At 46.2% G+C, this 13,003-nt stretch overlaps 1 long non-coding RNA gene across 1 annotated transcript in view; it reads left to right on the top strand.

The window, feature by feature from the left end:
- LOC149858315 (uncharacterized) overlaps positions 1-8,130 on the top strand; it is a 52,803-nt gene extending 44,673 nt beyond the window's left edge. Inside the window, exon 4 of the long non-coding RNA XR_016443997.1 lies at positions 7,792-8,130. This is a non-coding gene — a long non-coding RNA (uncharacterized LOC149858315). The remainder of the gene's footprint in view (positions 1-7,791) is intronic.
- The last annotated feature ends 4,873 nt before the right edge of the window (positions 8,131-13,003 follow it).

Raw genomic sequence — 13,003 nt, 5'->3', positions numbered from 1 at the left:
TAGTTGAAAAAAAACCCTCTATTTTCTATTGACAGAAAAATATGGAGGATGTTTGACTCCCTGTAACAGGTGTATGACTTCACTCCAGCACAGCCTGCCTCAAAAATAAAGCACCTCAGAAATGGGGGTTGCTTATTTAACTCTGAGTATATCCCATTGAATGGGAAGTACCTTTATGTAAGAGATGTAACAGTGCAGCCTGATTAACTGAGATTGAGGGAATTAAGCTACTGTCTGTGGAGGTAAAGATCAATGAAGTCTTTCTTAACACATTTGTTATGCTGGTTTTCCTTTGATTTGAGTATTGGCAGTTACACACCATAAATTACCTTGATGGAATCCCCCATGCATCTGAATTTGAAAGAGGTGAGGCAAAAGATTATCTGTTTGGTTTATATTTGTCTATACATTTTAGTTCTCATAAAAGCAAGGCAGGAAAAGTACTGGCTAGTTAAGCAGGCTAGACACTGTACATGCATCTGTCTGGAACTGCAGCAGCCCCTGCTTTTCAGCCTTGAACCAAACTGAGCTTTACAAATGCAACTATACCTGGAACTGCAGCACCCTCTACTATTCCAGTCCCGAAACAGCTCCCCCGCTTCACCCCTAGCTAGTGCTGTGCCCATCCTTCAGCCTGTAGTCCCACGCATTGTCATCTTCCTTGAGTAGAAGCCACCAGATAAGGATGACAATGGTGGGGGAGACAACACTGATGTCCGTTTCTGGGAGATGCCAAGAAGATTCCTTCAGTGAAATGCAACATGGGCAGTAGCAACTTAATTGATCCTGGAGAAAACTGTATAAAGGTGTTCTCCTACAGACAAGGGCCATGACAGAGGGAGATCATTAGTTTCCATAGCAGCCCATTAACAGTTGAGCGGGAAGCTGCCTGACTTGGATTAGAAAGTACTTGAAGGTGTCATTTACTTGGCCAGATTTTCTGATTGATTTAACATCCTTGATCCACTAATGAGGAATCAAGAGTGTGATGTGTGCTACAGAGCAGCAGTTTCCATAAATGAAGAGCGTTCCTTTGTGAACATGCGAGTGGCCAGGGCAGAGCAACAAAACACACAAGGCCTGCACTTAGGCTAAAACTGTTTTAGTTTTTGGGGTAGGGGGTCTTGAGCTGGTAAATTCTGGGGTCTTAGATCTGGGACTAGAAGTTAGCTATAGAAATCCAAAATCTGGAAATGAAGTGAGACAGAACTGGGGGCAGTTTAAATCAGTATGCTGATTCAGGACCCAGCTCTCCACTTCTAATCCAGTGGACTGCAAAAGGTGGGCACAGTTGCGGGTGAAGGTGCTGGGAGTGAGGAATGTCTAGGGTTAGATCAGCAAAATGCTCTGAACTGAACCTTTTCTTTATAGCTTGAGCTGTGCCATTTAGGACTGTTCTGAATTGCCTGGATCCAGCTGGGGTGGGAATGAGGAGGCTTAACAAATGTTACTGTTGTGAAATTTCCAGACCAGGAAACTGGAAGAAGCATCTGAGTTTTTAAACTGAAGACTGAATGGAACCTGTACAACACTGGAAGTTCATTAGTTCATGTGGGTGCTCTGCTGACAATGGTTCAGGTCCTGGCAGAGCAGCTTGGCTTTGGGTCTGGGGCAATTAAAACATTCCTTCTCTGATCTCTGGCCTTGAGTTCCCTGATCCAATATACTTAGGCTTAAGCCTAAACTAGCTACCTGTCCATAAGCTCTATGTCCCACTGCCAGGGAGCTGCAGGCAGCAGTTTAACATCTGCCAGTGGATTTCATAGATTTCATAGACATCAGGGCTGGAAGGGACCTCGGGAGATCATCGAGTCCAGCCCCCTGCCCAAAGGGCAGGAAGTCAGCTGGGGTCATAGGATCCCAGCAAGATAAGCATCCAATTTACTCTTGAAGGTGTTCAATGTAGGTGCTTGAACCACCTCTGCTGGCAGACTGTTCCAGACCTTGGGGGCTTGGACAGTAAAGAAATTCTTCCTTATGTCCAGCCTGAAACGGTCTTGCAGGAGTTTGTGACCGTTCGACCTAGTCATCCCTTGGGGCGCTCTGGTGAACAAACGTCCCCCACATCCTGGTGGTCACCCCTGATAAACTTATAGGTGGCCATCAGATCACCCCTGAGCCTACACTTTTCCAGGCTAAAGAGTCCCATGTCTCTCAGCCTATCATCGTAAGATCTGTTTTCCTGACCTCTGATCATGCGCGTGGCTCTCCTCTGGACTCTCTCAAGCTTCTCCACATCCTTTTTGAATTGTGGAGCCCAAAACTGGATGCAGTACTCCAGCTGCAGCCTCACCAAGGCTGAGTACAAGGGGAGAATGATGTCTCGGGATTTGCTCAAGAAGCATCTATGGATGCAAGCCAGCGTTTTGGTAGCTTTATTAGCTGCAGCATCTCATTGCAGGCTCATGTTCATCTTGTGGTCAATGATGACCCCCAAGTCTCTTTCTTCTGTAGTGCTATCCAATGTAGCACTGCCGAACCTATAAGGATGCTGCAGGTTTTTCCTCCCAAGGTGGAGAACCTTGCATTTTTCAGTGTTAAACATCATCAGGTTCTCGTCTGCCCATTTGCTGAGCTTGTCCAGGTCAGCCTGGATCACCCGCCTGTCTTCTGGCGTGGATGCTTTGCCCCAAAGTTTGGTGTTATCGGCCAACTTAGCCAGTCCACTTCTGACTCCAATGTCCACATCATTAATGAAGATGTTGAACAGTATGGGTCCTGTAACTATCTTATAGTTTTTAGCAAAGACTTTATATTATTTTCCCTTTTCTGTATAACTGCCGTGCGGCACTCTCACATTTATGTAACCTTGAAGTCGACTGTTAATCAAAACGAACGCTTTGTACTTTTCTCCACTGGCATTAAGCTACACATGTGCATTCTGTAAATTTCATTTCTCATCTAGAAGTGTCATTTCTGCAGAAATGAAACTTATGTAGAAAGTCTGCCTAACAATAATTATGTAAAAGAAAATTATCCTATCTCTATATATGATAGTTAGTGTCATAGAGGCAGTCCAACAAACATCTATAAAAGAGGCAAAAAAGCAGAAAGCAGCAGAGACGACAACTGGAAAACTCTGTGGGCCTGATCACCCCGCAGACCGGTTCTCAGCCTCCCCGTCTGGGCGTATCCCAGCGAAAACAAAGGCCTTCAGAAATCCGACAACTGACAATGATTCACCGTGTTACAGTATTGCTTTGTATTTCCCATTCATGAGCCGTTGACCAGTTCTGGGACTTAAGGAGCCGGCAGCCACACCTAGCTTTGGACTAGCTCCACTGTTGGAACGCAAGGGCTGGCTCTGGAACCTCGTGAACCAACGGACACCCTATAGATTAAGAGACACTAACTACTTACTCTAAGTCGTCTACTTGTGCCAACTCGGCGAACCTCGAGGGCGGCTAAGAACTACCTCAATTCCGCCCCACAAGCCGCGCGCTCGCACAGCTCCGCAAAGCCCGCGGCTCCCCTAAGTGGTGCCGGAGCCGCTAGCCCGGCATTTCGCCACAGGTCCAAGGACAGAGCCTTGAGGGACCCCACTGGTCACAGGGCACCACGATGAGTTACTGCCATCAATTACAACCCTCTGGGTCCAACCACGGAGCCAATTTCCCAGCCAGCAGATCGTGGTGGAGCCAAGGCCACAACTGACCAGTTTGGCCAAGAGGTGATCATGGGATACCAGATCAAAAGCTTTTTTGAAGTCAAGATATATGATATCAATCTCTTCTCCCTGGTCCAAGTGATAGGTCACCCGGTCATAGAAGGAAATGAGATTGGTCAAGCAAGACCTACCCGCAACAAACCCATGCTGGCTATCCCTTAGGATGTTAGCTTGGGCCAGTCCATCAAGGATGGCCTCCTTAATAAACTTTTCTAAGATCTTCCCCAGGATAGAAGTCAGGCTAATGGGCGTGTAGTTAGCCGGATCCACTCCCCTCCCTTTCTTGAAGATCGGCACCACATTGGCCTTCTTCCAGTCTTTGGACACTACACCAGAGCGCCAGGAGTTTTCAAAGATCCATGCCAGGGGCTGGGCTATGACACTCGCCAGCTCCTTGAGTACCCTGGGGTGCAGGTTGTCAGGGCCGGCTGACTTGAAGGAATCCAGCTTCTCAAGGTGTTCCTTCACGAGGTCAGCATTGATGGAGGGTAGGGGATCCCCATCACCCGGATCTCCCTGTCCCATAGCAGGCATGGGCGTCCCATGGGACTGATGAAAGACTGACACAAAGTACCTATTTAATAGGTTGGCTTTTTCCTGGGCGTCAGTTGCCAGTTGCCCCATCTGGTTTAGCAGGGGTCCAACGTTGCCCTTGCTTTTCCTCCGGCTCCCCACATATCTGAAAAAGGACTTTTTGTTGTCCTTGATGCTTGAAGCTAGTTGGAGTTCAGTTGCAGCTGGGCTGTTCCTCCCCCACCCCCATGCTTCTCCACATTGCTCATGGATTTATATGTGCTGCTCACACTGGAGCTAATCTATGATTTGTTTATGTTAAAACCCTCCTTAAGTAACAGGGAAGAGAGATTTCCTTTGTGTTTGCGGTCAGAATCAGCAGATGGAAGCTGCAAAATGCCATGCCGAGATCTCCTCCTATCAGCTCCCGTCCCTGCCTCTTGTATACAGAGTGTATTGGGACTTGGGCCGTAGGAGCCTTTCCTCCTGCTTGGTGAGCAGGTTGCAGTTAATGAAAGTGAGGAAGACCTGCTACTAGACATGACCCAGAGGGGAGATAGGGCTGGTATTGCCATGTGAAATCCATATCAGTTAAACTTTCTTTACACCATTGTGCTTTGAATTAAGTTGTATTACTATGAACTGAAGAAGAGTTAAGTCCTGGAATCAACTTTTGAACACAGGAGTGAGGGAAAGAAAATTGAATTGTTTCAAGATAGAGCTTGATCATTTTGTTGAAAGGATGGTCCAGGATAGGGCTATTCTTGGATTAGTAATTACAATGTGTGATGTGAAGCTGCAAGTATTTGATATTCTGATGGGGTTGAAAGGCAACAGTAACAGTGTGGGGTTACTTGTATATGTGAGAGGTATCTAGTGTGGGGCCACCTGACTTCCTGGATGTAAGGGCAGGATTTGGAGGCAGAAGTTGAAGCTAGAGAAAGTGGTCTCAGAGTGACAGGTATCTTCCTGGTGGTACAGGTCAAGGGTAAGCATTAGAGCATTTTTGCTTTGGGTGGATAGGTTCACAGAATCTTGGGATTCATGAGATGAACTTGTGTTTTGTTTTATTTTGAGGACCCTTTTTTACAGGATAGGGAATTCTTATGATTTGTGTGTGCAAGTGAGAAAGCCCAGGCTAGGGCGTTTTGCCAGCCCTTTCTGAATTAGGTTTCCTTCCTTTGTTTATTCCTCTGCCTCTTGAATCATTTAATGTGCTTACAGAACTCTTGGCACCACATTATATTGTATTAATCTCATACTTCAGGCCTTCTTCTGGTTGTCTTCAGGAACCAGAAAGAATTTATTTCCCCCTGTAAATACATTCCTTGGCTATTAAGGGGCGGGGGGTGGGGGGTTGGTTTTCTGTTTGTTTTGGGGGTGGATGGAGGAGGGGAGTCATTTGTCTCTGAAGCATGGGATATTGGCCATAGCTAGAAGTAGGAGTTTGGCAGGCATGTGTTGGTGGTCTTGGTGGTGTTGAGAAATCTCTCAAGTGCCCTTTAGGTCTTGCTCATGTGCTCAGGGTTCAAATGATCACCAGATTTGGGGTCAGGAAGGAGTTTCCTCCCTGGTCAGACCATTGGGGGTTTTTTGTCATCCTCTACAGCATGGAGCATAGTTTACTTCTTACAGTTGTCTGGAAATATTCACCTATATCTCCCTGCCATTGGGAGATTCTGTGTTTTGCATACTGTCTTCCTGTACATATTATAGGAGATTCTTTTGTAATAAAAATCCTCAATTTGTTATAGGGTTCTTCTGTTGCCATATGTCTGCAGACGAGTGAAGTGGGAGGGAAAGTGGATCTTCTTGAGGACCGCTTTGATTTCAGGGGACTGGATTTGACCCAGGTGGTCCCTTCCTATTCAAGACCTCTGTGTTTTCATGTGTGTGTGAAGCTTTTAACCCCACTTTATGACATTTATATCAAGGCATCCAGCAGCTAAGTGTCTGAATAGCACATCTCCTGCTGCAGCAGCTCACCTTAATATCATCAAGAACTCTTATTATCTGCGTCTCTGCTGGTTTGTTTCAGCTAATTAGAGCTAATGAGATTCACTCTAACTGTTAGGCATTCTCTCCTCCCTCTGCTTCCTATTATCCCTGTAAAGTTTACTAAACATGGCAAGATATTCATCTTTTCAGGGACCAAAACACAGGTAGTGTGGTGGCATCAAATCTCAGCTCTTTATACCCCTTGGTGGCTAAAGCCTGTGTAAAAGTAGCATGTATCACACTTGATTCAATTGGTTTCTGTAGGAAGTGTGTCTGCTTACCTTCCACTGATGGGTTCTTGTTACAGCTGCATGGCTGGCTTGGCAGGCCTGAGCAGTGAGCTGTCAGAACAGAACAAAGCTCAGTTTGCCATTTCCCAGAAACTCCAGTTCCTTATTTGGGTCCATATACTTAGCACCAGGACTGAGGTGCTGTCAGCTGGCAGCCTGGCATGGCCAAGTTACATCTGGGGCTAGGCAAGACTCTGGTCAGGAATGGCCAGGAGTGTCTCCCTGGTGGCACACAGGCATGGTGTCAGATGGCCCAGAAATGATTTCAATCTGTAATCTCAGCCAAATACTTAGTACAGTGGGCATGGGGGACTGTTAGTTGGCAGCCTGGCACACACAAACTGCACTTTGGGCCTGGCTGGACTGTGGTCAGGGTTCTTTAGGACAGTCCCCCAGTGGCATTAACAGGAAGTTGGGGGCACACCTTGCCCTGGCTGGCCACCAAACCATTGCCAAGCCTAGTCTTTCTCTGGTCTTTCTTGCCTCCCCCTCTCTTTTTGACAGTGCCTATTTTAAAGCCCCAAAATGGGGTTCTATTGGAGCTAGGCATTCTTGCTCCTTCACAGACTTTGGGGATTAATGGAGTCACTAACATTGCTGGGTGACAGGGAAGCTGCCTATCCCAGGACTGCCCCCGCACCCTTTGCCACCCTTTGGCACCACACAGCTCATCTGGCTTTCCAACAGGGGTGCGCACCAGGGCCTTCACGCCTTGTCTGCCAGCCTTGCTGTTCCCTCACTGCCGGAACAGCTCCCCCTGACAACAACCACAGTAACAGACTCACCTCTTCAGACACAACCATGTTGATCCAGGACTGACCCAGGTGTGCCCATCTCTGGAGTGTAATGGCCATGTATAACAGTATATGGGGAGGGCTGTGATGAAATGTTATATGTGGCCATTGCACCCAGCTCTGGGGTGTATCTCAGCCCTTCCCATGCACTGTTATATGTAGCCGTTACACCCCGGAGCTGGGGCATCTCTGCCTCCCCTCCTCTCCCCCCATGCTTTCTTATATGTGGCCATTACAGGTGCCACTTGGTCACTCTTAAATCCACGGAAATCCATGGAATTTCTTTTGCAAAGATTCAACAAGACACCAGGTGCTAATCTTGCAATTTTTTACTGGTTATTTCAGATTAATGAAAAATACAATTAGGAAGGATTCGGGTGGGTGGGGATTGGAATGTGGTATGGTAACATTTCAGCTCTTTTCAAACAAAACAGGAAAGCTGTCGTTGCAGGGAGCCCATGGTTTGTGTAGCTATTGACATGTAAATGATGCAAGTGTTTTCATACTAATCTGGGAGTGACTTTTGCAGGCTTTTGAGCAAGAGGAAACACAACAGGCCAAAATCTTTGTGGGTCTTGCTTGCTAAAGACAATATCTTCCTCAAATCCTGATGGACTAAGTAGAAAGCAGAGGTTAATCTTGAAGGCTATTGAACATTCACATCGCAGACATATGGTTCTACTGATGGACTTCAACAACTCGATGTACCCGTGGGTCTTGTCTTTTAGAACTCCTCAAGAGCCAACTCTGCATGTTTGCCATGAAGAAGATGCTGTTAATTGAACTGGGGAAGCTGCTCTCGCATTGCAGCAAACAAAAAGCTCAGTTTCAAAGGACTATAGTGGCTTCCTGGCCATGCATTAACGGCAAGCCTTGTCAGATATGGGCACACAAAAGCAGCTCAGACTGGTGGGAAAGAAGAGTCATGTTGACATGAAATGCTGACCAATGGCTGGAAACATTCAGAATAAGCAAAAAGATGTTCTTCCACATTGTTAGTTTTGTCATTGAGTAAAGTCTTTCTGATAAAAATTTGTCTTTGAAAATGGGTTTATAATGGAGTCTTGGGGAGGTCTCAGTATGGGGTGCAGGATGGAGGTGAGGGGGTGTGTGGGATGGGGGGCATAGGTGATGGGTCTGGGTTGTTTTTTGGTGGCAGGTGACCTGAGAAAAGAGGCAGATATAAAACTGGTTTGGGGAGATGACTGCAGGCGATGATCTGCAGTACAAGCTGTAATAGAATTCACATGCAAATAGACTAATTAATAAGACAGTAGCTTGGTCCGTTTCCTTCTTCAACCCAACCACACCATCCTTTCCCACATTACCCCAAAGTACACCACTGTATGTGGTGAGTGGCAGGGGAGGGGGTGGAGAGGTGCAGTCGGCTCATATGGGCCCCAACCAACACTGATTTGGGTGCAGTTGTCCTGGGCATGGGGATCCACAGGACCCATGGAATATGAATGAACCTCAGCAAAAACCCCAGCCCACCCCCAAGCTGCTGCTGCTGCTGCTGCAATGGATCCGAGATGAGGAAAAACACTTGTTTTGACCCCAGGACACAAAAGACCCATAGGAGGAGAGGCAGATGATTCTGTTTTATGTAAAAGTTCACGTAGTAATGTTGACATTCAAATTTAGCCAAACCAAGAGTGAGAGAGTTACATTTTTATAAGTCCAAGCATTGACAGTTACATTTATTACATAAAATTATTTAGATAATCCATTTTAATGTTGACATACACAGTGTAGAAATACATGCAGTTCCTGATGAATTGTTTATTTTCTTCCATAGGCACACTGATAGGCTCCAGAAGGAGAGAGAGAGAGAGGTTTTGTGCCTGAGAGCCCCAACCAAGGAGCAAGAGGGAGTTTGGGATTTTGTTTTTTGCTATTTAACTTCTATACTGTCTTACAAAGATATCTTTTTAGACAAAACGACTGATTGATTATTAGATTGATTCTTTATGTGTGTGTGTTAGTGTATGTGTATATTTTTTTCATTATGTGATTTATTTGATCTTTTGTCAATTTGATCATTTGAATGATTATTGATTGATCAACCCTGCAGGATCAGGCACCAGCAAGGGAAGGTTATTTTAGAAAAGGAGGCCTTTTCCTGCCCCCTGCACCCACCAGCTACCCAGCCAGCAGTTGCTGAAACATTGCCAGTAAGCGGGAGGACGCTGCCCAAGCATGAAGCAGGGTGCTTACAGGCCCCAGCACCTTGTCAATATGCCCACAAGTAGACCTTTGTGGTGTGCCAGAGTATTAACAGAGAGCCAAGCCATGGGGCAAGAGGCATGGAGGGAAGTTTTGTGCCCAAGAAGCCCAGCCATGGGGCAAGAGGGAGCTTGGGATTTTTTTTTTGCGATTTAGCTTCCACACTGTCTTACAAAGATACCTTTTAAGATAAAATGTCTGATTGATTTTTAGATTGATTCTTTATTTGTGTGTGTGTGTGCATGTGTGTGTCTGTCTGTCTCTGCAGCAGGAGGAAGAGGGAGTGAGGCCCTTTCCTGGTACAGATTCACTAGGCTTCAGACCTGAGGAATTGCCTTTTCAATAATCTGAATACAATGATATTGCGAGTAATGAATAGAAACCCTTGGCAGCATTGCCACTTGGGACAGAAGTGGTGCCAAGCATGCCTCTCAGGCTTTGTGAGTGTGTTCTTCTCTTCTGCCTGTTGTGACCAGCAAAAGCAAATATGGGTAGCAATTGGGAGCTAAAATTAGGAGGGCAATAATGCGTGCTTAAGTATTTGTATTGGAAAACCACCATCTAGTGCAAAATACCCCAAACTTGGGTAACTCTCCTGTACCTGGAGTGGGGCACAGGGAGGTGAGGTGGAGAAAGGTGACTGAGGGCCAAGGAAGGGGGGAAGGGCATTTCCCCCCCTCCTCCACCCTGAACCTTGGGCTGTGACTGCAGGATTTCATGCTGTGCAAAACCTTGCACCTTCCTTCATGGCAATTTAAATCCAACAACCCTATTTACATGCAAAGTGAAGGAAACAATGCAACACCCTCACCCTCAGAGCACAGCCAAGTGTTGGGTGTCACTTACCAATGCGTAAATGTGCTGTATGATGAACACGTCATGGTGTCCTGTTTCAAGTATTGCAAAGCAGCTCTCATCCTGCACTCGAACACTGCAGTCCACCCAACATCAACAGCAAGCAGGCTGCACTGTTCTTATCGAAGTGCTGCATACTCAGGGGGAAAGTGTCCCGCTGGGCTGCGTCCTTGTGCCTTTGGAGTGCTGCCATCTCTTATCTGCCTCAAAACTGTCTCGTCAATACAGCGTACGTGCACCCCGACCACTGTTCCCCCAATTTATAGGCCCTCAGGCCTCATTTTGGTGTTAACCATCTGTCCCCCGCCCCCCGAAAATATGATGCCGGCCTGGAAAGTGCTCAAAAAATCTGGGGGGGAGAAGGTTTGGAAAAGTGCATGGAAAGCAAGCAAGAAAGCCCCTTCCAAAAAAAAGTGCAAAAGCAAAATTCTTCCCAGTTGAAATGGCGGGAAAATGTTTTTGCCAGAATCAGTCCTGATGCAATGCTTGTCATACCCAGATGTCAATGCACAGGGAGGTGGTGGGGAGGCAGCCAGATCCTTTGTGTACCCCACACCAAGGGTACTGTGCAACAAGCGTGGGCAAAAAGTGGGAGGTAGAACTGCTTTAGGACCAGGCTTGAGCAGGGGGGCAGCCCCTTTGGGAGGCCTGCAGAACAGACCCTGATGCCAATCCAGACTTGTGAGGGGGAGGCAGGCAGGCTTTTGCGGACCTTTTTATGAAAAGATTTCCTGCCCCAACCAGCACTGCCCCATGTAGTAAGCAACACGCACAAAGAAAAAACCAGGAGGGTTTGCAGGGGAGGTGGGCAGCACTGCTTATTAAACTCAACCCCCGCCCCAAAAATGTGACTCTTAAGTAAAGCCACTAACAATTCCACCCCCCCCCCCCACCCTCCCGCAAAGAAACCTGGCATGAACGACCCAAGAAAATAAACCAAAAATATCAAATCTTGTCCTAAAACACTACCTGGCAATAAAGTAGTATTGCAAGGGGAGGAGGGTAAAATGGTTATGACGTGCCGTGCCTGCTAGCACCTTTTAATAGTTATAGCATAGTAAGCCATTATGTGGTAAATCATGTCCATGTTACTTAATTAATCATTATAAATTAAGAAAGGAAGATTAAATCAAAAACATTTTTAGCAGGTAAATGCCGATTATGTAGATAAGAGCCCTGGAAGGTAATCCAGATAATGGGAAAAGAACCCATAGTCTCTAGTGAGACCATGCTTAACACTATCCAGTCTGTATGATTTCTTGTTCGACAATTTTGTGTTAAAGCTGTTTTTTAAAGGTTTGTCATTTAAGGGCAACTATTCTGAGGTCAAGACTGGAATGTTCATGTAGGTTAAAGTCTTCTGGGTTGCAGAAGATGAGTTAAAACACAGAACCTGAAAGATTCAACCACTAGAAGGCAAATCTGGCCTGTAGGAGTCCATTCATTCATCAAGGAATAGATTTCAATGGGAGTTAAGTGCATAAGCTGTTTTGGCACATATTGAGCATCTTTTTGATCTATATCTGCATAGATTTGATCTACATCTTAAGGTGCTAAAGTACCATTGTAAATAAAGCATTTTACCAATTTCTAAAATCTCATGACCTTTTGCAGAGGAACTAACTCATGGTTTTGAGCTAATGCTACAGTCGTATATCCAACTGCAAGAGGGTCATGTTCTCACACCTGTCTCTGCTGATCTATGTGGTTGCTCTTCTTCACACTTAAAATTTGGAAATCCAAACTGCTTGGACTAGTTCCATTCATGCTAAGCTTTGACACTTCATGTAACATTTTAACTTGGCTGCTGGAGCTGCAGACTGCTCACCAGGGATCCTGGTTTTCTCTGATTTAAAAAAATTCTCAATTTTTGGTTAAAAAAAGTAACCCCAAATTCACATTTTTCCATGCTTAAAATGAAACACCACTAATATATAGATATATAGTAGGGGTGTGCGAAGCAGGCCCTATTCGATTCAGATTCGGATTTGGCCGAATCGAATCAGGGACAGTGATTTGATTTGGCTGAATCTGAAGATTTGCTGCTGATTTGGAGAATCAGCCATTCAGACACAGACACAGCTTTAAATGTTTTTCTACATAACTTGAGGTACCAGTGCTGCTTGTGAATGCTGCAATCCTGGGGCAGATGGATCATCCCACAGGAGTGTGGGGGGCCCTCCACATGCTCAGTGGCAAACCCAGAAGTGAACAGAAAGTACTTCCGATCCACTTCTGGGTCCGCCAGGGAGCACGTGCCCCCCCATACCCCGCCAACTCGGCGATCAGCCACTGGGAGACCTCAGGTGCCCCTCCCAGACCCAAGAGGCACCAGTCATCGAGCCAGGGGGGTGGGATGTGGGGGAGGGCCCTGCGTGCTCCCCTGTGGACCTGGAAGTGCTTCTGGTCCACTTCCAGCTCTGCTGCCAAGCACACTGGGGAGTCCCCCGTGCTTCTGTGGGAAACTCCATGTGCCCCAGCATCGCGTATTCATGAGCTGCCTGCTACCTAGAGGTATGTAGAAAAAACGTTTAAAGCTGCATCTATGTCCAAATCTCTGAATCTTTCTGAATCTGCAAATCAATTTGGAGGGTTTTGATTCGATTCAAAGAGATTAAAGGGTCCTCTGATTCAATTCAGATTCAGAGATTTGCCCCCTG

This window comes from Crocodylus siamensis, chromosome 8 (assembly GCF_052110815.1).
Source record: "Crocodylus siamensis isolate JL-2025a chromosome 8, ASM5211081v1, whole genome shotgun sequence".
Classification (NCBI taxonomy): Eukaryota; Metazoa; Chordata; order Crocodylia; family Crocodylidae; genus Crocodylus; species Crocodylus siamensis.
This window is presented reverse-complemented; position numbering and strand designations above follow the sequence as displayed.